Source organism: Balaenoptera borealis (genome assembly GCF_965194805.1).
Source record: "Balaenoptera borealis genome assembly, chromosome: 6".
Lineage (NCBI taxonomy): Eukaryota > Metazoa > Chordata > Mammalia > Artiodactyla > Balaenopteridae > Balaenoptera > Balaenoptera borealis.
The window spans coordinates 75,854,377-75,879,038 of NC_138863.1; the positions used below are offsets into that span (position 1 = coordinate 75,854,377).

The window sequence follows — 24,662 nt, forward strand, 5'->3', positions numbered from 1 at the left end:
AAAATGGGAAGACTTGTAAGTGATAATCATGGATATAAATGACTAGCTGCTCAGGTAATTCCATTTTTGTTGTTTATAGTTGTACAGTGTAAGCATACTGCCAAAAACTACAATAAAAAGGCCAAAGAAAAATTAAATTAAAACAGAAAATACTTTTCCCCAAACCTACCAAATTTTATATTTTATGTTTTCACAGATGGTTTTTCCATGTCAAAACACATACTATTACTTTCTATCCTGCCACAGTTATACTTAATACAATTTGACTGATTTTACCAAATGTCCATTGTGTCTACTCATGTCAAATATCAATACTTGTGGACTTTGAAATTAGACCTTTTTTGTATAATAAATTCCTATAAATGGTTAAATATGCTTTAGTATTTTTCTAATTTATTGCCTTGTTTACCACCTAACAGGTGCTAGAATAACTTTGTTTTGATTATTGTAGTATTATAATTCAGTTTCACTCTGACAGGTCAATCCTCCTCCAAAATTGCCTCATCTCCAATTGATAATCCATATTTCTCTTCAAAAATGCCCTGGTTATATCCACAGATAAACAAATTTTAGAATCAATTTGTCTATTCTTTTAAAGCATGCTGGATATTTGCATTAGAATCAACGTATTTATTGGCTAATTTATAGTTGAAATGGCATAACTATAGTCTTGAGTCTTCCCAATCTAGAACAGATGTGGCTCTCCATACAGTCTACTTTTTTTTTTTTTCTTAGTAGAATTTTGTATCTTTATTGTTCTTGTATTGTACGGTTTCCATGAATTTATTGGAAATTTTGTTCCTAGGTGGTTTTCTGTGTTGCTATTAAGAATATCAACTTTTACATATACTTAGTGGTTTATTGTTGATATATAACAAAAGTTACCGATTTCATACGTCATTTATAAGCTGGCTACTCTGCTTGACTCGTTTCATTTTTAGCCATTGTCAGATGATTCTTTTTGGTTTTCTAGGAATATAAGCATATTATCTACAAATAATGGTAGTTTGCTTCCTTTTTCTTATTATATCTTTTTGTTAATTTTTTTCAAATAAATGCGGTTGAGCTGAGGCGGCGGCGGCGGCTGAGAAGGCAGCGGCGGCGGCGGCGATGGCAGCTCTGGAGGCCGCAGTCCCGGTCCTGGCTTCGGCCGTGGTGACGGTCGCTGGGCTGCTGGCGCTCCGGGCCGCCCTCCTGGCCACGGTCTCGGGCTACTTCGTCAGCATCGACGCACATGCTGAAGAGTGCTTCTTCGAGCGGGTCACCCCGGGCACCAAGATGGGCCTCATCTTCGAGGTGGCCGAGGGCGGCTTCCTGGACATCGACGTGGAGATTGCAGGGCCTGATAACAGAGGAATTTATAAAGGAGACCGGAAGTCCAGTGGGAAATACACCTTTGCTGCTCACATGGATGGAACGTTTAAGTTTTGTTTCAGCAATAGGATGTCCACCATGACTCCAAAGATAGTGATGTTCACCATTGATATTGGGGAGGCCCCCAAAGGACAAGACATGGGAACAGAAGCTCACCAGAACAAGCTAGAAGAAATGATTAATGAGCTCACAGTGGCGAAGACAGCTGTAAAGCGTGAACAGGAATACATGGAAGTTCGAGAGAGAATACACAGGGCAGTCAATGACAACACAAACAGCAGAGTGGTCCTTTGGTCCTTCTTTGAAGCTCTTGTTCTAGTTGCCATGACATTGGGACAGATCTACTACCTGAAGAGATTTTTTGAAGTCTGCAGGGTTGTTTAAAAAAGCCTTTTCCTGATGATCCCAAACTCATAATGCACTGTTTACCAAACATCTTGGTCATAATAATGTCATTAGTTTCAACGTTTTTATTTTCTAAACTGTACATTCACAGCTTGTTTCTTTGTGATTAATAGATATTGGGGGAAAACACTTTTTTTAGGAAAGTTATAGTGAAAATTTGACATTTGATTGGCATGATTTCATATTTGAATTCTTCCTCCATTATACAGGTCCTTCCAGAACTCAAACACTGTAAGTGGAATATAGATGTATAGTCCTTTTTATATCCTTTGGCTTTCATAATAAAATGCAGTTTGTTCAGGATAGTACTTTATTGACAGTACTTTACTAAAAATGACTGCATTCTTGGGATCCCTTATCCTGCAGTTCAAGTCATTAAAGATTCATTTTGTTGAGTCCTTATCAGAAACAACAATCTGAATCTTGACATTTTCTATCCAGCCTAATGGCAGAGCTCTGTGACTAGAGGATGCTACAAAGTTGGTACTTTTTTACTTTGTCTATCTTGTTTTTGCTTTAAAGATAAGACTTAAACCAACAACCTTTTTCCCCTTTAAAGTTTTACTTTGAACCTTAGAACTCAGTCACCTCCACTTAAAATTGTTGACACAAGCAGCTAAGAACCATTTTTTGGTTTCTGCCTAAACTTGTAAGAAGTCTCTGTTAAAGCCAGTTCTCTGGGTGTTGCCGTGAACAGTAGTCCTTTTTCTTTCTATGCTGGCACATCCACTTTCTCTACTCTTGGCACGTGGGAGGTATGCATTCACATAATTGGAAAAATCTGGATTTCTGATGCCAAAGGGTTAAAAGCCTCTTGATTTCTTTGCAGTGATATACAACCACTATCTTATTTTTGATCAGTGGCATTTTGGCTACTGTTTAATTAGCTCACTGAACAACACTGTCAGTACTAGTGTGTTTGTGTTTGTTTTCCTTGGGTCTTTCTTTTGGTGTGGGGATGATCCAGGATTATATTGTGACTGATGTATATTAGTTACTTGTACATTTTTTTTGGATCTTTGCAAGGGGAAAACCACTAGTAACAAATTTTATATAATTAATTTAAATTTGTTACAGGTTTTCATGTTCAGGATAAACAATTTTTCAACCTTGGGTGAAAATACTTTCAACAGTTTAAGGTGACTGTGTTTTACCTTAGAACAGCTGTTGCATGCCAACTTGTGTGCATGTGTGTGTGAAAACACTTCAAAATTAATTTAAAAGATGTAAATTTAAAACTGGTTGTGTATCTAATCTGCCCCAGGTTCAGTAAATAAATAATTCTTTTTAAAAACAAAAACAAATAAATAAATGCGGTTAACATCAGTTTCAAATGAGGTTTAAAAATAGTTCCATGAAAGAGCCCCTTTGACTTCTTATGACATGGCAATCTATGCAAAAGTTCACTCTCAAGCATGAGATTGGCTGTTAGTTTGAGATAAATACATTTGTTGTATTAAGTAACATTCTATCTCAAAAATTTTATCAGGAATGAATGTTGAATCTTGCAACATGTTTTTAGCAACTATTGAGGTAATATCACTATTTGTATTTAATTATGAATTTTACTAATTGCTTTCCTACAAATATCAATCCACAAGTATTGATATTTGACATGAGTAGACACAATGGACATTTGGTAAAATTAGTCAGATTACATTGTATTAAGTATAACATTAACAAGGAATAAACGTTAACTCCTCCTTCATAGTAAATAATCTTAAACTTCATTTCATATTTTCTGAGATGTTCAGTGGATTCTCTGGAATTTCTATGAAGTCTCAGGTGCTAATGTTACTTGTAGTCAACTTTGGTACTCATTTCCAACTTTTGAGGAATTATTTTCCTTAACATCTCACTGTTTGCTTATTTGTTTGCTTTTATATCTAATTCCATAATCACCCAAACATGAAACTCTTAACATTTTGTTTCATAATTCAATTCTTCCTTTTATATTTTTAGTAATCCCCTTTCTTCCTGCTGCAGGACTAATTATTTGGGTTTAGTTTTTCTTTTTCCGGGTTTTGATATTGAATGTTTGTGTTATATGACTAGAGTGTTCTATAGCTGTAGAAATACTGTTAAAACATTCCATGAAGCTTTTCCTTGGTCAGGGGGCTTGGTTTTCCTTTCAAGCCATCACTGTCCTAATAATTGTCAAGGTCATGGATAGGGCTAGAAGTGAGCTCAGGTTAACTTCAGTTTATATAAGAGTTCAATTTCTATTGTTCCCAATACTGAGTATGAGGTACTGCTCTGACCCTGTACTCTTTCTCGTAATAATTATTTTTCATCTAAATTACTCTTCTTTCCATTGATGCTTTGTTCCTGTTCCATAGACTTTTATCTGTTATTCTTCTATCTATAATACTCTTCCACAAAATATCGGTGTGGCTAACTTCTCATTATTCAAGTTTTGGATCACTTCTCACTGCCTCAGAAAAGCCTTCCTTGACCAAAACAGCTAAAGTTTTTTAAGGTTCTCATCACCAACCGCTGATTCTCTACTTATTATCCTTTTATTTTCTTCATAGCACTTTATCATTTTCAACCTATCCCATTTAAATAATCAATTGTTTACTCCCCCCCCATCCCCACCTGGCACTAGAACCTGTAGACTATGAGAGCAAGGACCTTATCTAAGTTCTTCACTGTAATACCCTCAGTTCCAAGAATATGGAGTCTTTCTTCCAAAGAATGAAAACTTTTACTGGATTTTGTATAATTCAGATTTGTTTTATTCATATGCAAAAAGAAAAGCAATGTGGTGTTATGTAACCTGGTTGCATCTCATATGTTATATTGATTTCATGGCAAACTTTGGATACTGCAGTATAAAATATTAATTAAATATCTGATTATAATTTTGCTATCACATAGTCAGTGATAAATAGGAATATTTTGCAGGTTTGTGCTTTACAAATTTATTTAACATGTTTCCACATCTCCTCTATGATGTACAGTAAGAAAACAATAATTAAAGGAGCTAGAAAAGTGATTGTCAAACATACGAAAGAGTATTGTTACATGATATAGAGGACTATATGTAATACATTCAATTTGGAATATTGAAAAAGCTTTAATACCTTTAACCATATCAAAAGTTGGATTGGATTTAGAATGCATATGCCTATATATAGATATAAACATATTTAGCTTTTTATGCAAAATTGATATTACCATATTTAATATATATATATCTGTTATATTAAATACCTAAGCTCACATGGTTTTAAAAACAAAATATTAAAACACTTGCCTCATACTAAAACTTTTACTTTAAATGATGTTTAATATTATTCCTTAAACTGAATTTAAAAACTGATGTAAAATACTTTGCCTTTATGGATACAGGACGTTTACTTTAATTACATTCAAGAAGCAGTGCCTTGGGGATAAAGGCTGGAACAAACCACCAGTCATGGAGTGATTGATAAGTATAATTTATCTTCACCATTTCCCACCCTGCAACCTCCTTGGTAATCACAGAGGGAAGTATTCCAGGATGCACAGGTCAAATATAGTAGTGATAGAGAAAACACTAATAAATTTGCTGTAAGGCTTTAAGTAAAATAAAAGCACTTTTCAGAGAATATCAAAATGCTTAATGCTTGAAGATTTTGGACAAACTACATTAATATTAGTGACATTTTGCCACATATTATTATTGCTTGCCCCATTTTACTTTATTCAAGTTTTAAAGATTTCCATCAAAATTTCCAAACACTTTGAAATTAAATCCATAGATCTATGGAGTGCTTGAAAAAGAATGGGAAAAGCCATGAGGAAAATATTTTCTGTAACTAATATTCTGAATGGGAAGTAAATTTTATATTCTGAAATAATATATGTTCTAGCATATACTGAAGGAATATATTAAAAGGAACCTTGTTTGAGCTACATCCTGTTAGGCAGCTGATGACCAGAGAGGTTTCTCAGACCTAAATTCTAGGATACTCAACAGGTAGAGACTATTGTTTTAGATATTGTATTTACGTGCACTGTTGTATTTTATTATACTATTCTATTATCTCTTTAATTTTTATCAAGTCATGAAGAAGTTGTTCTTGGATGAGCTTAACAAGTTGTTACATGCAGGGTGTATCTTAAGACCAGTGGAAAAGCAAAGCAGCTTGATCAGGGTTAGAGTAATATCATTTTTTAATTTATTTCTTTGCATGTAATTTAAATCATTTGATATTTATAACATGTTTTTACCAAAGTATCCATAAAAATTTATCGTGTAAAGTTTTGAATAAATTTAGGACATAATGAAGGAAGACATAATAGAAAACAAATAAATAAAATATAAATTGTTTAGCTGGGTTAAATTCATGCAGGAAAACCAAATATTGCTGGAACTCAAGCTGAATCCTCATTAAGATCACCAATTCGCTTGGTGACTCTGTATAAACTGAAATCTTTTGTTAACCTTAGTATTTTAGCTAAAGATAGACATCCGTGGTTCTCAAACTTTAGCCTGCACTAAAATCATTAGGATTTTTAAAACACAGATTTCTCTTTCAGTAAGTCTGGGGTTGTGCCAGAGAATTTGCATTTCTAACAAGTTCCCAGATGTTGTTTATGCTGCAGGTCTAGGGACCGCACTTTGAGAAGAACTGGTATATATGATGTCATACACACACACACAGACACACACGCAGCGGGACAAGTTTTTTCCAGGGATCAGATTTTTCTATTACGAATCTAATTTTAAACCTAATTGTTTTTGATTTGTCATCTTTAATGTTGTGCATACTTTTCTTATTTTGAGATATAAAGGAATGCACCACCATGTATTACTTAAACTTCTAAGTATAATAACATGAGTACTACTAACTTAGTAGCATCGGATGGCCTCATAAAGTTAGTAAATTTATCCAAGCCAAAAAAAAGACTCCGTTAATTTTTCCATATTAATATATTATTATCTGAATATAACCTTGGTTTAAATCAATGAAGGAATCTAAACAGGCAGTGCCATTGCTTCACTTGTTGTGAAAGAAATATCATTTTAGGACTACTTTCTCTGTGCTGTTAAGTCTGGTGAGCACCTTAAAGGCACTGACTTATTTAATCGTTCTAAAAGCCTATTATGGCCCTAGAACGTGTCATACAGAGTGAAGTAAGTCAGAAAGAGAAAAGCAAATATCGTATAATATCTCATATATGTGGAATTTAGAAAAAAGGTATAGATCAGTGGTCCCCAACCTTTTTGGCACCAGGGACTGGTTTTGTGGAAGACAATTTTTCCACGGACCGGGCGGGGGTGGGGGCATGGTTCAGGTGTAATGCGAGTGATGGGGAGCGGCAGATGAAGCTTCACTCGCTCCACTGCCGCTCACCTCCTGCTGTGCGGCCCGGTTCCTAACCAGTCCATGGCCTGGGGGTTGGGGACACCTGGTATAGAAGATCTTAAGGGGCTTCTCTGGTGGCGCAGTGGTTGAGAATCTGCCTGCCAATGCAGGGGACACGGGTTCGAGCCCTGGTCTGGGAAGATCCCACATGCCGCGGAACAGCTGGGCCCGTGAGCCACAATTACTGAGCCTGCGGGTCTGGAGCCTGTGCTCCGCAACAAGAGAGGCCGCGATAGTGAGAGGCCCACGCACCGCGATGAAGAGTGGCCCCCGCTTGCCACAACTAGAGAAAGCCCTTGCACAGAAACGAAGACCCAACACAGCCATAAATAAATTAATAAATTAATTAATTAGAAGATCTTAGTTGCAAAGCAGAAATAGAGACACAGACGTAGAGAACAAATGTATGGATACCAAAGGGGTGGGGTGGCAGGAATTGGGAGACTGGGATTGACACATATACATTATTGATACTATGTATAAAATGGACAACTGATGGGAACATGCTGTATAGCACAGGGTACTCACCTAGTGTCTTGTGGTAACCTAAATGGGAGGGAAATCCAAAAGGGAGAGGATATCTGTATGTATATGGCTGATTCATTTTGTTGTGCAGTGGAGGCTAACACAACATTATAAAGCGACCATACTCCAATAAAAATTAATTTAAAAAAAGAGTAAAAACCTATTATGTGGATTAAAATACTACTATTTAAAGAAATGTAAGATAAACTTTAAAACACTACAAAACTTGCCCATTGCCAGTCTTCTAGCTAGTAGTAAATCTATCATCTAATTCAGACAATTTGAGCCCAGAGATCACACTCTGGTCTGATGCAAAATTGAATGACAATGCATGTAAATGAATGAGAGACCTGAAAATCCTAAGTTAGAACATATAAGTCTATATGTAGGTATAGTTAATCATTTTTAATCAATTGATTGCTTGCTGTATCTTTCATGATTAAGTTTGTCTGAAAGTAACTGAAGAAAAAAAATTTAAATTTGACTTAGTAAGATAGAAGTTATTTTTTCCATATTCAGAGAGTCAAGGGAGAAAATACTAGAGATGGAAAGATGCTACATGCTGTCAAGGAATAAGGCTTCTTATCTCTTATGCCTTTGCCATGTTTGGCTTCCATTCCCAATGTCATCTAATGGTCCAGTGTAGTTGCTAGAGACTTGGCCATATTTTAAAAATCATGGCCAAATGTAAGTAGGAGATAAAGACACATGACCTTCCATTAAAGCCACTTCTCAGTTGATGTACAGAGCATTTCTCGTTATAGCCTAGTGCTATAGGACCACATCACGTTGCAAAGAAAGCTAATGATGTAGTCTTTTCTCAGAGTAGCCATGTGGTTACTAAAAAAATTGGCTTTCTATTACTGTGGAAGAATAAAGGGATGGACATTGGAAGAAAATTGTAAATTTCTGCCAAATTTGTTGATCAACTATCAATGAGTCAATCAGTCATACAATTGGTTATTAGCTAGGCATGACTGGCTTTCCAACTTTATCTCAGAAAATTTTAGATTTTGACAGAGATAATATTACATATTAATCAAATCATTTCCTCTTTTGGGGCACACAGATGACTACATTGTCCAGTCCTCCTTTAAGTTAGATTGTGTATGTATGATTCAGGAATGGCCAATGGAATATGGATACACGTGATGTAGGAACTTCAGGCCTGGATTTGAAAACTATATAGCACAATTCTCTGACTCTCTCTCATCCTGATACAACAATTGGGACACTATTTTTCTAGATCCTCTAGCTTCAAGTTGTAAAGAGTTACCTGATCCACATCAAATTTTATGTGAGATATGTCTTTATTATCTTAAGTCCCTAGAGTTCGAGACCTATTTACTACTATAACATAGTCTACTACTACAAGTATTGTTTAAGTAGAATTAATATCTTGTGTAAATGTTATTTATTACACCAAAAATCTCTTTATTGAGCTTGTTCTCTATACCAGGTACCTCACCTCTATATTAGCATTGTGATGTCATTGACCATCTTGATAAGAAGAATTTTGATGAATTAGGGAGCATGGAAGCTGTATCAGAGTATATGTAAGAGAAAGGTGGGCAATAGTGACATTTCTCATCAACTGAGACTTTTTGCTGAGAGTGTGGGTAGAGAAATAGGGTGAAAACAAAAAACAAAAAACTAGATTGAAGTCAATGAAAGTTCTTTTTATATAATTTTTTCATTTTGAATAATTTTAAATTTACAGACAAGTTGCAAACATAGTGCAGAGTTTTCTGTATATCTCCCATTCAGTTCCCCCATTTTTACCAGTTTACATTACCATGGCACATCTGTAAAAACTAAGAAACTGACATTTTTACATTACTATTAACTACCATTCAGACTTTATTTGGATTTCACCAGTTTTTCTGTTAAGGTCCTCTTTCTGTTTCAAGATCCAGTCCAGAGTACCACAGGTAGCTTTCACAAAGTTAGAGGAAATCATTAATATTGATATGACGAGGAAAGCAATGAATATATAAATAGTCCAAAAACAAACTACTAGAGATAAAAATTAGAATATCTGAAGTTACATACCATATAAGCTTCCACCTAAAGAAATCAGAACAAGAACAAATTAAACCCCAAAACAGGTAGAAGTAAGGCAATAACAAACAGCAGAAATAGAACACAGAAAACGCAGAGAAAATTAAGGAAACTAAAAGCTGGTTCTTTGAGAAGGTAAATGAAACTAATCAACTGCTTGCTAGGCTAATCAAACATAAACAGAATAAACAATTTACCACTAACAGGAAAAGGCAATGGGACATCACTACAGATCCTAAAGATAGTAAAAGGATAATAAAATAATATCAAAAACTTTATAACAATAAATTTTAAAAGTTAGACAAATGGGCAAATTTCTTAAGTGACTCCAACTACTAAAGCTTATTCAAGAAGATGTAGATAACCAGAATAGTTCTACATCTATTTAGGAAATTGAGTTTATAGTTAACTTTCCTACAAAAATATCTTTAGACCAAGAGGTCTTTACTGGTGAATTCTACAAAACTTTAAGGGAAGAAATAATAAGGAATCCCCACAATCTCTTCCAGAAAAAAGGAGGAACATTTTCCAACCATTGTAGAAGACCAATATTATTCTGTTATCAGAATCAAAGACATTGCTCAAAAGTAAAACTACTGATCAAAATCCTTCGTGAATGCAGATGCAAAAATCCATAAGCAGACATTTGAAAACATGTACAGTAATACATAAAAATAAAGTAGATTAACAAGTGGGATTTATCACAAGAATGAAAAGTTGATTTAACACTTGAAAATTTATCAATTTAATTCAAGTTATATTAAAAGACTAAAATAGAAAGTTAATAAAATCATTAAAATAGATGCAAAAAGTCATTTGACAAAATTCAACATAATACAAAAACACTATCAGAAACTTAACATTAGAAGGCAACTCGACTCCTTCAAAGTTATAAAGGATATCTATAAAAAACCTAAACCTAACATTGTAACTAATGATAAAATATCAAATGATTTCCTCTTAATATCAGAAACAAAGTACAGATTTCTTTTCATCCCACTTCTATACAATGTGTCCTAGCCACTGGAATAAGATAAGAAAAAGAAATAATAGTGCTTGCTACTCAATATTCAGACTAACAAATCATTGAACTGATACTTCATTAAAGAAGATATAAAGGTGACTAATGAGCACATGAATGTTTTTCAATGTCATTTATTTTTAAGAAATGCAAACTAAAACCACAATGAGATATCATTAGTATATAGTTGAATGTCTAAAATTAAAGACCAAAAATACTAAGTATTTAAAAATGTCAAACAAATAGAACTCACATATATTGTTGGTGAGAGTGCAAAATAATATAGACACTTTGATAATTAGTATAAGTAAAAATATTATATGTTATATAGGTAAAAATATTAATTTAATCAATTTACAATCCAGGATCCAATTTTTAAATATTTCTCCAGAAGAAATGAAAGCACATTCTCACAAAAATACTATTACTCTAATGTTCCTAACAGCTTCATTCATAATAGAAAAAAACTAGAAAAATCCCAAGTCTGAATTAAATTAGATAAACAAATTGTGGTACATGAATACAATGAAATACTACTCAGCAATTAAAATAAAAGGACTGCTGATATATGCAAACACATGAATGGATCTTAACAGAATTATGCTAAATGAAAGAATCCAGATACAAAAGCATACTTACTGTGAGTCCTTTGAAGGGTAGTAGAATATGCCATCCCAAAATAATGACTGTAGAAATTCAGGACATGCCATTCAAAATATGCCACTTCAATATATTGTTTATTTTGAGCTGTAAACACTTGAAAAGCGGCAAGTGCAGGAAGAGGCTTTCTTTGACCTCCCCTTATCTGCTTAAATTCAGATCCTCCAAAAGGAACCCAACTGTCAATAAATCCATTTCTTGGGAATTTCATTAAACCACAGAAGATTGACTCTTATCAAAGGAGAGTCTAGACATTGACATCACACTCAGACAAACTTTGTGATTAACTACCATATCTTCCATCTATTCTTTTAAAGGCCCATTCATCTGTCCTAAAAATTATTTACTTTCCCCTAAGAGACTTACATTCCTCCTCGCTTGTCCCTGTTAAAATGGTAAAGTCTGAATTCTAAAGTCACCTCTCTGAGTTACTCATTTTTTCCCTGGTTATCTCTCATGCATATATAAAGTATATATGTTATTAAGTTTTGGCTTTTATCTTTTTAATCTGTGTTTTATTACAGGAAGCTCAGCTAAGAACTCAGAAGAACAGAGGGAAAATTATTTTTCATCCCCTACACCTTTCATATGCATCTTTAGAAAATGCAAATGTACTGTGATAGTAAGCAGATCAGCATTTGTCAGAGGCCATGGAGTAGGAAAATGTTAATGACTGCAATGGTGCAAGAGGAAAGTTTATGGAATGATGGAAATGCTTTGTCTTCACTGTAATGGTAGTGGTTACACTCATTTAAGTTGATATTTTTTAATTGGCAAATCACCCTGTTTCAGTAAAGAGGTGTCAGGGTGCTGGGTCTAAGAACGAGAACTTCAGGGAAATGTGCAGGTTTTTTTGATGTTGGTTTAAAAGCTGAGGTAGCTGAAAGGAGTTGAGATGTTAAAAATTTAGGAGTCCTTGGTATGTAGTGTCAAAGAGATAATAATGGAGCTTGTGATTATTTAGGCCAAGTACCCACTAAGAGTAAAATTCTAGGTAACCAGGGAGCACTACCATAAAAAAAATTTAAATGAATAAAAAATGTTGACATCGTGCTTTCAGAGAGTTAGTTGGGTTGGCATTGGATAGCTCAAAGAGAGAGAAGAAGAATCTCAAATATAAAAGTTCTTATTTCAAAGCAGAGAATGAAATGCAGAGCCTTTTAATGACCATGCTGAAAGACTTTCTCTTTGAAAAGTTTTAGGGTTATTGCTGCAAACCAAAATCAGAGATTGCTTCCACTACATACAAAAAGATAATTTACCAAAATGTCTGGATATGAAATTAATATACAAATTCAATAGCTTTCCTATTTTAAAAATTTAATAACTATATTAAAAGAATTAGGCTCCTGAAAGACTAAACACTTGTTTGACCCAGTTCCTGATTCTCATTTCTTTAGATTATGAGTCTGCCTGAATATCAGCACAACTTCCAGCTTTGTAGACTGCTGGATTTTTAACGATATGATGACTTTTCTAGGAAGTCTTTAACAGTTGATTATTGCCTAAATCAATACGACAATGAATAAAAGGCCATTTTTAACGGTTGGGTTAAAAATTAAAGGATGACCAAACCACACAGAAAGTGCATAGACTCACCACAAGTAAATCCACCAAGTTGACTGTAACACCAATTTAACTATATGCTTTCAAAATAAGAAAAACTGAATGCATAAGAGAACATATTTGTATAAGCTATTGATGCTTCTTTCAAACAATAACATTAGAAAGTTCTTTAAAGCATAGAAGTGTTTTAAGTATCAGACCAACTTTTTCTTTTTAGTTTTGCCATCCTGAGCTTTTGTGACCCTTTATATTCATTTCCTATGTTCCAAATGGCCTAGCCTGCCCTTTTCCTCTATCTCACTTACATGGCCAGGTCTTTTACAATAGGAATGGTTAGCATCAGAAGAAAAATCTATTCACCAAAGATAATTGAAAATCCCTCAGTGTTCTCCATCTTGTTACCCTTCAGCCTTTCTTTTCTATAGCCATTATTTTAGAAGGTAAGTTCTGTCCAAGGCCGACCTTCTCAAGTTTGATTCTCCCTTTAACCAGTGATCCTCCACTATTATGAACTACAGTAGAGGTCAAATTACAGATGAAAATCTTTCACTTCACACATACAGTGCTCTCCATGAGGGGAAGTATTATTAGAATTTATAGGAAATGTGGGGGAAAAAACCAAAACTCTCCAATCCTACTTTCTGTTGCCGTAGGTACAGATATGCAGTATGTACATACACATATGTACATATACTATATATAAATTTTTATATAAACTTATAATTCACTTTGTTATATTTAGCAATCAGATAGATGTAATTCTTAATATTCCAAAAATAAATTCACTTATAAGAAAATTCCAGGATATTATGGCTTCAAGTTAAATTGTTTCAATGATACTTGCTCAAAAAAAAATGTATCTCCATTTAGTCTTTTTAATGTGGGAGAAGTTAGGAAATAATATTAACTTCCTGGGAGTAACAGTGTAAGTGACATTTCTGGAACTAACTTAATTTCCATATAAGCAGAAAGGTTTTTAAGTAGCTTCCCATATTCTTAGGGTATTCAGTGACAGGAAAACTGTTGGTAGATGATTAATGCATTAGCAAATACATATTATTTGTATACATCCACTACTGTCCTTATTCCAGGGTAGATACACAATAGGGCAAGATAAGTTTATTGTTCTTACACAGTTATGACACAGATCAGGAGAAAATGCTACAGTACATGGAGTAATTATGAAACAGTAAAGTGCAAATTAAATTCAGAGAAGAGATATTAGTGAGAACTGAAGAAGTAGATAAGATTTCATTGACAAAGTTGCCAGTAAGGAAAGGAAGAAGGCATGGAGCTAGAAGGAGAAATGACATTTAAGGAACACAGACTATGTACAATGCAGTATTCTTGGGCACAATCACAGTGCCTGAGCTGGGCCTAGAAGCATGAAATGAAAGAGAAAGGGCATTCCAAGAAAAAGAAATAGCAACTGTTAGGAAAAAGGAGTTGGCTAAAGATGGTAAATTCAAGGAACAAAAGTAATATCTGCCTTCCAGAAATAAGGCTATACTGAGACAGAATGAGATCACAAAATAAAATGTAGATAAACTCAGGGACAGAGCAAGCTACATAATTTGCTATACTATACATAATTTCCAATACATAATGAAAATGGTGGGCGTTCAAAACTTTTTAAGAATTTTGGGATAGTGATAGCAGTGTCTTAAGCAAGAATCAGGCCTTTCTACGCACGTGGCCCTGAGCACAGAACAGGCCGTGGGCCCATGAAGCCAGCTCCGCTGAAGGACATTATAAAGGAACCTGAGATTTAGGTATAAAAGCTTTATAACTGATGAGCAATAGGGGAAAACAGGCTCCTAAGCCAGGGAATGACTTGAAATTAGTTATTTAGGAAGATTTTACTGGCAGCAGCATATAGGCTGAATTGAGAAGACCTCAGACTGGAGACATGAAGAAGAGTTCAGAATTCAGAGTTCAGAGACCATTGCAATCATCATAGCCTGAGGGAGAGGCTTGTACCAGCCTGGTGGAGATGGAAATGAAGAAGAAAGAAAAATCTGACATATATAGCATGATGACAGATTTTTACCTCCCCAAAGTAAAAAACGTGGTAATAAATTTTTGTTTCATTTTGGTTTTAACTGGAAGACTGAGAAAATGATCGTAACACATACAAAATGACCACACTGTGAAATGACACACTCCTTAGAAGTAAAGTCAATGAGACCACGTAGAAGCTGTCATCTGAGGTAACAGGTAGCTATCTAGGTTAGAATTCAACTCAAGTTAACTTTCCTGAACATTTAAACTTTCAATGGTGGAAAAGGCTAATTTAGAAAATGATGATTTCCCTGATTCTATAAGGGTTCAAATTTTTGGCCATAGTATTAGTTTCCTATTGCTGCTCTAACAAGTTACCACAAACTTAATGGCTTAACCAGACACTGTTGGTAAGGCTGCATTCTTTCTGGAGACTCTAAGAGGAGAATCTGTTTCCTTGCCTTTTCCAGTTTCTAGAGGCCCCCTACATTCCCTAGGCTATGTCCTTCTTCCATCTTCAGTATCAGCAGGGTAGCACTTTTAAATCTCTCTCTCTCTCTCCGCCTCTCTCCAGCTCACACACACACACACACACACGCACACACACACCACTCCCCTTCCCCCAGATATGCACACCCCTATCTCGGTCTTTTCTGATTTTCTTACCTCTCTCTTATCAAGATTTTTGTGATTACTTTGGGACCACCTGATAATCTACCCATCTCAAGGTCCTTGATTTAATCACATCTGCAATGTCCATTTTGTCCCATAAGGTAACATATTCAAAGGTTCTGGAGATTAGGAAGTGGACATTTTATTCTTTCAGGGGAGGGAGCATTATTCTGTCTACCACAACCACTGTTAGGAATTGTCATTTGTTGAGAGTTTGGGCTAATTTTCATCTAGTTTTATTCAGCTCTAAGATCCTAAGTTTCTAAGAGACTTGGGTTTTTTTGTTTGTCTGTTGTTTTTTGTTTGTTTTTGTTTTTTGACAGGAAAGTAGGATTCATTGGTGGGCATGAGTAAGGAGGGGACAGCACCAAGGCTCTCATGAGTGCAGGGCCTGTCATTTGTCCAGGGGACCACAATTAGGGATGTATTTGACCCCACAGGTATCTGGGATGAGCCGCTCTTCTGCCACCATGTTTTCAAATTCATCCACATTAAACTTAGTAAATCCCCACTTCTTGGAGATGTGCATCTTCTGGTGGCCAGGGAACTTGAACTTGGCCTTACAGAGGGCCTCAATTGCATGCTCCTTGCTCTGCGGCTTGGTGCCAATGGTCATTATGACTTGGCCAACATGGACTCTGGTCACTGTGCCCTGGGGATTTCCAAAGGCACCGCACATACCTACCTGGAGCCTAGATTGAGGACAGCATGCCAGTCATGAATGTCCACTGGAAAGGGCTGTCTCCAAGGTCCCTTAGGGCATCCTGTACAGGCAACAGGCTGCACGCACTACCGAGGAGGCTGCTGTTTGCAACCATTGCATGCTGGGCGCCCCCACGGGGAAAAGACCATGGTTGGCTTAACTGGCTGCAACTAAGAAACTTGTTTTGTTGTAAAGAAAGTAGGAAAATGAGACTGGAACGTAAACCAGAGAAGGAGATAAAGGTAGGATTTAACCAAATTTAAGCCCTTACTTTGGATCAATTTCCCAATGGTAAAAAGAGTTGAGCAGAGGGCACAATTTTGGGAGTTAAATGCAGTGAGGATAGTGAGAGGAGAAAAAGTGGTCAGTAATATGGAAAAAAAGTAATAATGATACATAAATTTATGGGATACATTTTTGGTCATTGACCTAATGTCTTATCCCAGAGAATATTTAATTGATAGCTTAAGATGAGGGATTGGAAAGTTTGATATTTAAGCTTGCTAGGATTTTCAAAATGATGCTACCAACTGGTTCAGCAAAGAAGCAAAACATAATTCAAAAATATCATTCACTAGGTGGAGAAGTGGATAAACATATCAAGACATATTTTATGAAACTCAAAAGAAATCTGGGGCTTCCCTGGTGGCGCAGTGGTTGAGAATCTGCCTGCCAATGAAGGGAACACGGGTTCGAGCCCTGGTCTGGGAAGATCCCACATGCCGCGGAGCAACTGGGCCCGTGAGCCGCAATTACTGAGCCTGCGCGTCTGGAGCCTGTGCTCCGCAACAAGAGAGGCCGCGATAGTGAGAGGCCCGCGCACCGCGATGAAGAGTTGCCCCACTTGCCACAACTAGAGAAAGCCCTTGCACAGAAACGAAGACCCAACACAGCCATAAATAAATAAATAAAATAAATTAAAAAAAAAAAAAAAGAAATCTGTAAGGAACAGTTTGATCAACATGGTTATATTGTGAGAACAACAAAGAAGATAAGGGAAATTGAAAAAGAACAATGAAATAGATAGAATTTTATAAAATATTTCTGACCCAGAGATTTTTATGCTAAACTACTTACCCTTCAAATGAAAAAGTGTTGTATGAAGGGTGAGGTGGGTAGGGATCATTAAACTCTAAATTATTTTGCACAGTTTGATTATGTATATTACAACTGCCAGGAAAGTAGGCAAAATAGGAGAAAGATCAAAGGTACTAGATGTCCTTTTGGTGGAGCACTTAGTGTTATCTACTGAGTTCTCTGGGTATTCTATGATTCTACAGAGATGCGCACATTAGATCACCTTTCTGTTGACTAGGTTAATTTATAACTCGATGGGACTATCTCTACAAATTAAGATGTAGAAAACTGATAGTAACCCAAGTAATTTTTGTCCATAGAAATGCAAATAAATTTTGTTCAGTAGAGATACAATTGATTTCTACTTTGTAGAAATTATGACTTGGAACAATATATTTAATAGAACCTTATAACGTTAATCAGTGTTAAATTTTTAGCAAATTCATTTAAGCATTTATGAGTATATATATGTATGGATATACATATGTACAATATATTATATATAATATATATTATATTAGTATGTATTATGTGTGGGAATATATAATAGAGACATTATCTTGAAAATCTTTGAATTGCCTTTAAGAGTTTAGTAGTTCCTTTATTAATTAGAGTTGACTTTATTTTTAAGTTGTGTTAATTTTATATTCATACAAAAATTGTGGTTTTATCTTTTTGAACATTTATACTTTAACACAACTCTTGCTTGATAAAATATTCTGATGCTAGGTATGTATTAATTATTACAATACAGATGGATAAAAAGATCATTTTGGGGAATTCAGTTTATAAAATCTGAATTTAAGCAAACACTTGAAGATAGAAAAGAGCTTGCTTTTTTGTAGAATCATGCTTTCCAACGTGAATGTATTGTCATCAGAATATATAGGCATCCAGGATTATAAACTGATTTACAAGGTAGCTTATTCATTATGGTACTAATTTGAGGATTCCCTAGGATATATCAGTTGGAAAGATTGTTGTATATTGTCTTAATTTTCAGAAAGTCAATATTTCTTAGAGAAAGATATTTCAGATTTTTAAATATATCCCAGAAAAGAAGCAGCATATTCTGAAAAATCAATGCTTTCTTTTTTCTTTTTTGTGGGGAGAGGTGTTAAGATAGACCTAGGTATCAATTGTAACTCCATTGTCCCCCATTGACTTTAATCAGAACATTTTGTTTTGGTCAAAGTACATTTCGTGTCTCAGACTTGATTCTCAGATGTGTGTAATCAAAATAAATGCAAAAAGTACAAAGTAAGTAGATATTTAATTTTTTATCTTTCTTTGAGTTAACTATATACTCAATGAAAATGTTGATCTTATATTTTCATGACACCTTTGTGTTACACAATATGCATATAAAACTCCTTTAGAAAAACTATAAATTCTTGCATCTCCTCTCAATCATATGATTTATATAATTTTGAGAACACAGCAGCCCTGCAGCAAAACATTCAATGAATTATTAAAAAGTGCTGAGAACTGCTTTATGGGTATAAAGAGCTAAATAAGGATCGTCTAATTCTACCAGTTATTAACATATAAATTCAAAAAAGGAAAAAGTCCACATGCAGGTATTTTGTCCAAAATTAATGTTTCCTACTTTTAAGAAGGTCATAAGAGCAAAAATGACATAAACTTTGGATCCACTTCACTTCACACATTTATCTATTCATCAATATTTCCATAAGTAAATTTGTTAACCTAAGTGTAAATGTTTCAAAGAGGAAAAAAATTCAGAATATATCAAGGAAAAATACAAGAAATTAAAAGGAATAATAAATATGTGAATACACATAATCACATTCACTAGAATGAAAGCTCAGATAAAACAGTACATACCTTAGGGCATCATTCATTATCACACATACACATAAATATATATACATCAGTGACACATTTGGGAAAGAAGATGAACAAATTGAAGAGTTCATAAGAAAGATTTGAGGAAAGGTTTGGAAAATGAGGAAAGGTTAAAAGAAGAAGGCATGTTCAGTCAAATGAACATACCAAAAGGAAATATGATACTTATTTACAAATATATATAATGAAATGATAAAAAAACAAGACAAAGACAGAATAGAAAATATGAACTAGGAAAGACATGCAAAAATTAAGAAAATCTCTAAACAATGAAGGATGTAAACCTAAAGGATATGTAACTCTTATGGTAATAGTGTCTGTCATTATTGAAAAGCCAATATTGAGGTTAGATGCTTATTAAGAAAGGCTCATAAATAATTAAGTTAACCCTGCCTTACTACAAAGGAGAACAGATATAAACCAAGACCTTCCTTCCAAAGTTGAAATCTAATTTTACTTTCTCTTTCTCTCTCTTGTTGAGATTGGGCTGCCTTTAGCCTTCTAACTCATATTTGAAAAATATTTGAGTTTTTCACATAAAAATAGAATGAAGTACAAAATGAAGTGAAAATAAAGACTACACTGAAAGCAGGATTAGCTTGTACAAGCATGATGGAAAATGAATTGTGGTTTTTTTACTGGTCCAAAAGCTAAACATTAATTATTTAGTCAATATAAATGTATTGCTTTAATATGCCAGGCACTGTACTAGGTACTAATACAAATCCATTGTAAGCAGAATCCAAATATGGCTTTCTCTTCTTCAAGATCATGGGTGTCTTATATATATATCTTATATGACTACTAACCATCTCTCAAATAATGTGTTGTTGGTTTCAAGGAAACCCTTCTCTCTGTATAATGGGAAAGAACATCAAATCAGAAGGCACTTCTTCCAATCAATAGAATCACCTTTAAGAATGGAGAAAAATACATTAAACTTTTTAGCAAAACCGTGAGATGATAATTAGCTTGTTAATGGTGGAGAAAAAAAATTTAATAATTGTGTTTCACTAATTCAGAATTCATTATTTGACCAGAGGCTGACAGGAATGTTATTTTTGCATTGATTAATTTATTTCTTTTTATAGAAGTAAATTAATAATGTAAATAAGATTACAAGAGGATCCTTCAAAATACTTAGTAGAACAAACTTTCTAAGCACCCTCAAGTACTTTAGAAGGAACCATTTCCACACAATTGATATGTTAATTACAAACCATTAAATCAAGTCAAGGATGTATATTGGATAACACTTTGTTAGTTTAATGTGAGTTAATGTAGGCACTTGAAATAATGGAACTCTATTCCTTTCTGAAATAATATATTTTCAGACTTTTTTTCTTTAATTAAAACTAAGCTTCCTCCAATTAGTACAGATTAATGACATTTTACAGGAGTCAATATTTAGGAACCAAGAGGTATTGCTGACTCTTCTATAACCTAGTTGTAGTCAGAGAAGAGGGAAAGATTGGGAAAGTAATCTTAGAGCTGATGTCTTCCAATTGAAATAGTACTTTCACACATAATAATACGACAGATATGACAAATTTGGATACGATCCAAATCAAAATCATTAACAATTTGAAATATATACATATATTCCTAGCAAATAAAGAGGAAAGAATATCTTGGCTAGCCAACATAGAAAGAAAGCATCTTTTAATATATAAAGAGGTTGTCTAAGGAAAAGTCAGTCTCATGTATCAATATATGTGTGAATATAACTTCCTCCTCTCTAACCCACGTACATTGACAAAGCAGTATTAAAATAAGAACAAGGTAGGAACCTAGCTAACTTACACATCATTAGAACCCATTTTTACTGGGGAGGTGGGTGGAGACTGGCGGGATAGGATAGTGTTGATTTGAGAAAAAAACGAGACAGTGCTTTTCATCAGCATTACTAATTTATTGACCATCATAAAAATATATGGCACACTAAAGGTTATGAACTTGACTTCTTGAGAGATACTTATGGAAGGGGAATGACCAGTATTTTCCTTTAAAATAACCCAAGAAACAGGGCTTCCCTTGTGGCGCAGTGGTTGAGAATCTGCCTGCCAATGCAGGGGACACGGGTTCGAGCCCTGGTCTGGGAAGATCCCACATGCCGCGGAGCAACTAGGCCCGTGAGCCACAACTACTGAGCCTGCGCGTCTGGAGCCTGTGCTCCGCAACAAGAGAGGCCGCGACAGTGAGAGGCCCGCGCACCGCGATGAAGAGTGGCCCCCGCTTGCCGCAACTAGAGAAAGCCCTCGCACAGAAACGAAGACCCAACACAGCCATAAATAAATAAATAATTTTAAAATAACCCAAGAAACATACTCACTACAGTTTAGTATATTTGACAGATGACTTAATATAGTCTTTAAAAATATATTTTGGTATGTGAAAGTTTCAAACATCACAGAAGCATAGAGAAGAGTAAATGAATCCCCTTTTACCCATCACCAGATTCAACCCTTATCAAGATTTTGCTGACTTGGTTATCTAACCTCTTCTCCAGCTCTGGCTCTCTTGCTCTTACTTTTCTCTTTCCTGAGGTATGTAAAGCAAATCCCAGAGATTATCTTTCACCCAAACATCCTTTGGTAAGCATCTCTAAAAAAGTATATAGACAGTTTATCACAAACAATAGTGCAAAATGATTTCCATTTACGGTTCTAATTTGCTCCCCCATGTCTTTGCTCGTGGCCCAAGTGGACTGTAGATTGCTCGAGGGCACTGACCTCTTTCCATTAAGAACATGGTCAGTGATAAAATTTTGGCAAAATTTACTTTTTTTTTCGTAGGAATGTGTTGTGATCTAAATGTTGTGTTCAAAACCTTTTCAGTTTTCATACTGCCTGATTTTTTAAACACTTTAAAATGTTTTCTACTTAAGAGGAAATGGGAAAAAGTGTTTAAGAGAGAAACATGGTTTACCACATCCTTGGGACCGTTCTGACTTCAATGGAGAAGGAACAATATAATCAAAAGTTGGCCATATTCACAATTGCTTTAACTCCGTCAAGATATGAAAGGTTTATCATGCTAATTTTTTATCATTTTTCCTTCTCTTCCATCATTTAAATTGGTGCAACAAGAGAGGAAGCTTTAAAATCATATTTTCAGCTCATCACCAAATTTAATTTTGTAAGTCTTCTTTATTGGCTCTTCAGATAAATAAAAGCTAAAATAGCAACTGTACCTTTAAATGATTCTCTCTGCATATTGTTCTCTCTAAATATTTTATTTATTTAAAAACAATATAACCACATTAATATTTATTTAGACATTTTTAGTAATCATTTTCTTTTTCATATAATGAGAGATTATCGCAAGCTAATTCAGTGAATGAAGCATTTCACATACAAATTTTTGCATTATCTGATAGGTTTTCATATGTAAATTACATGCATCTGTTTATCTCTGGTGAATAGTGTCAAATATCCTCAATGCAAAATGAACCTTAGGTAACATTATCTTCCTAATGACTTTTCGTTTCCCAGTGAAAAATTGACTATTTGTACCAGGTACTTAGAAATTGTCATTCAAAAAGAGCTTTTATTTGTTTGTTTTTACTGGACTGCATCAGGGTAAAAAAGGAAAACGAACACTTTGAGGTAAATTATGTTTATATTGTCCTTCTACAAATCTTTTGGAGTTTTATGTTTAAGATTATGAAATCTCATCCATAAACATTTTGAAACACAGAAGGTGGAATGTTTCAATGAAAAAAAAATTCCGCTACATTTAAAGAATTTTTGTTAGCCGTCAGGCACTTAAATCACGTTTACAAACATGGAAAGACAAATGCTTAAACATCTGAAATAGCCTCTCTCTACTCTCAAGTAGACCTGTCTTTGAATTCACCATGTGGGTGAAATCAAAGCACAGAACAAACACTGTTTTGATATGGCTTTGAAGATGATAACAGCTTCTAACAGAGAAAAAGGCAGCTTTGGGTTTGCAAGAAAACGATGATTGACTTGACTCCCAGCCCAAGGAAGTTTACCTTTTAATGAGTGCTTGGTGAGAAGCTCTCACCCAGTGTTTATTTGTGAGGGAAGCTGCCTAACTAGAATAGCTCTCAGACGTCTAGGTCCGCCATGCAAGATGTAACACACATCCTTATAAGCAGCAACATCTTTTGATCCAAATGAGCATACGCAGGATCCAGATGTGCACAGAAAATTTAGAGGTGGCCTAAGGATTAGAACTTGTCCTCTATGGTATATAAGCTTTCCTATCAATTCATGTAATCTGGTCCCCATGTGGAATGACTAATTAATACTCTTAAATATTAAAATAATGATCACAACAAGGAAAATATTTAACCTCTATTTTTTTCTTTTTCTTTTTTTTTTAAGAACTTGGAGTCTTTGGTCTCGGTAATAGAAGTGTTAGTTGGTACCCTCACTTTCCATCTTCCACTAAAAGAGTTTAGTCATCAAGAATCTTCCTACACTTTTGTAAATCTAGTTTCAGATCCATAGAATTTTCACTATTTTGGTTTGTTTTTGTTATATTATTGAGGCCTTGAGTTCAAATTATCTTACGTAGACTCAAACGTGCTTTAAGTTCATGCTTGTATCTTAGGGAGAAATTAGTTTTAACCTGTTAAGCTAATCAGCAAAATATACAAACACTAGAGGATATTAAAAATTCCAAGTAAGTATTAGCACCCCAAATTATCTTTAGAAATAATGACATTGTATTGAAGATAAACAGTTCGGGCTACATTTAACATTTTTTTAAGTATAGTTGATTTATAATGTTGTTAGTTTCAGGTGTACAGCAAAGCGATTCAGTTTTATATATATATATATGTATATATTTTTTTTTCAAGAAGGAAATAATGCCATTTGTAGAAACATGAATGGATATAGAGATTATTATACTAAGCAAAGTAAGTCAGACTAAGAAAGACAAATATCACATGATATCATTAATATGTGGAATCTAAAAAAAATGATACATTTAGTATTTTTTCAGAGATTGAGTAGATGTTCTCTAATCCTGTTTTCTACTCTTGGGCACACAAGGGGTACATTTCTCAAATTCTCCTGCAGTCAGATTGAGGCCATGTGAGTGGTTTCTAGCCAGTGGATTATGATTGAAAATAATATATGTCCCTTTCAGGCTTGGAAGAAAAATTTCCTAGCAGTATGAAGTCCTACAAACAAATCTGACCTGACTGAATTATGGATAATAACCTTTGATAATTAAAGTTTTCTTAGAATACAGCTATGCCTAGTTGTTTACAAATACCTGTGGCTGCTTTTATGCTACAATGGCAGATTGAGTATTGCAAGACATCTTATAATAGGAAATCATAAAATATTTACTATCTGACCCTACATAAAAAGTTTGCTGATTTAAAGAT

At 34.5% G+C, this 24,662-nt stretch overlaps 1 pseudogene across 1 annotated transcript; it reads left to right on the forward strand.

Annotated features, from left to right (window-relative positions):
- Nucleotides 1-1,169: 1,169 nt before the first annotated feature.
- On the forward strand, nucleotides 1,170-16,973 carry LOC309630612 (transmembrane emp24 domain-containing protein 2 pseudogene; annotated as a pseudogene). The gene has a single exon. The product of its transcript is annotated as a transmembrane emp24 domain-containing protein 2 pseudogene (transcript).
- The last annotated feature ends 7,689 nt before the right edge of the window (nucleotides 16,974-24,662 follow it).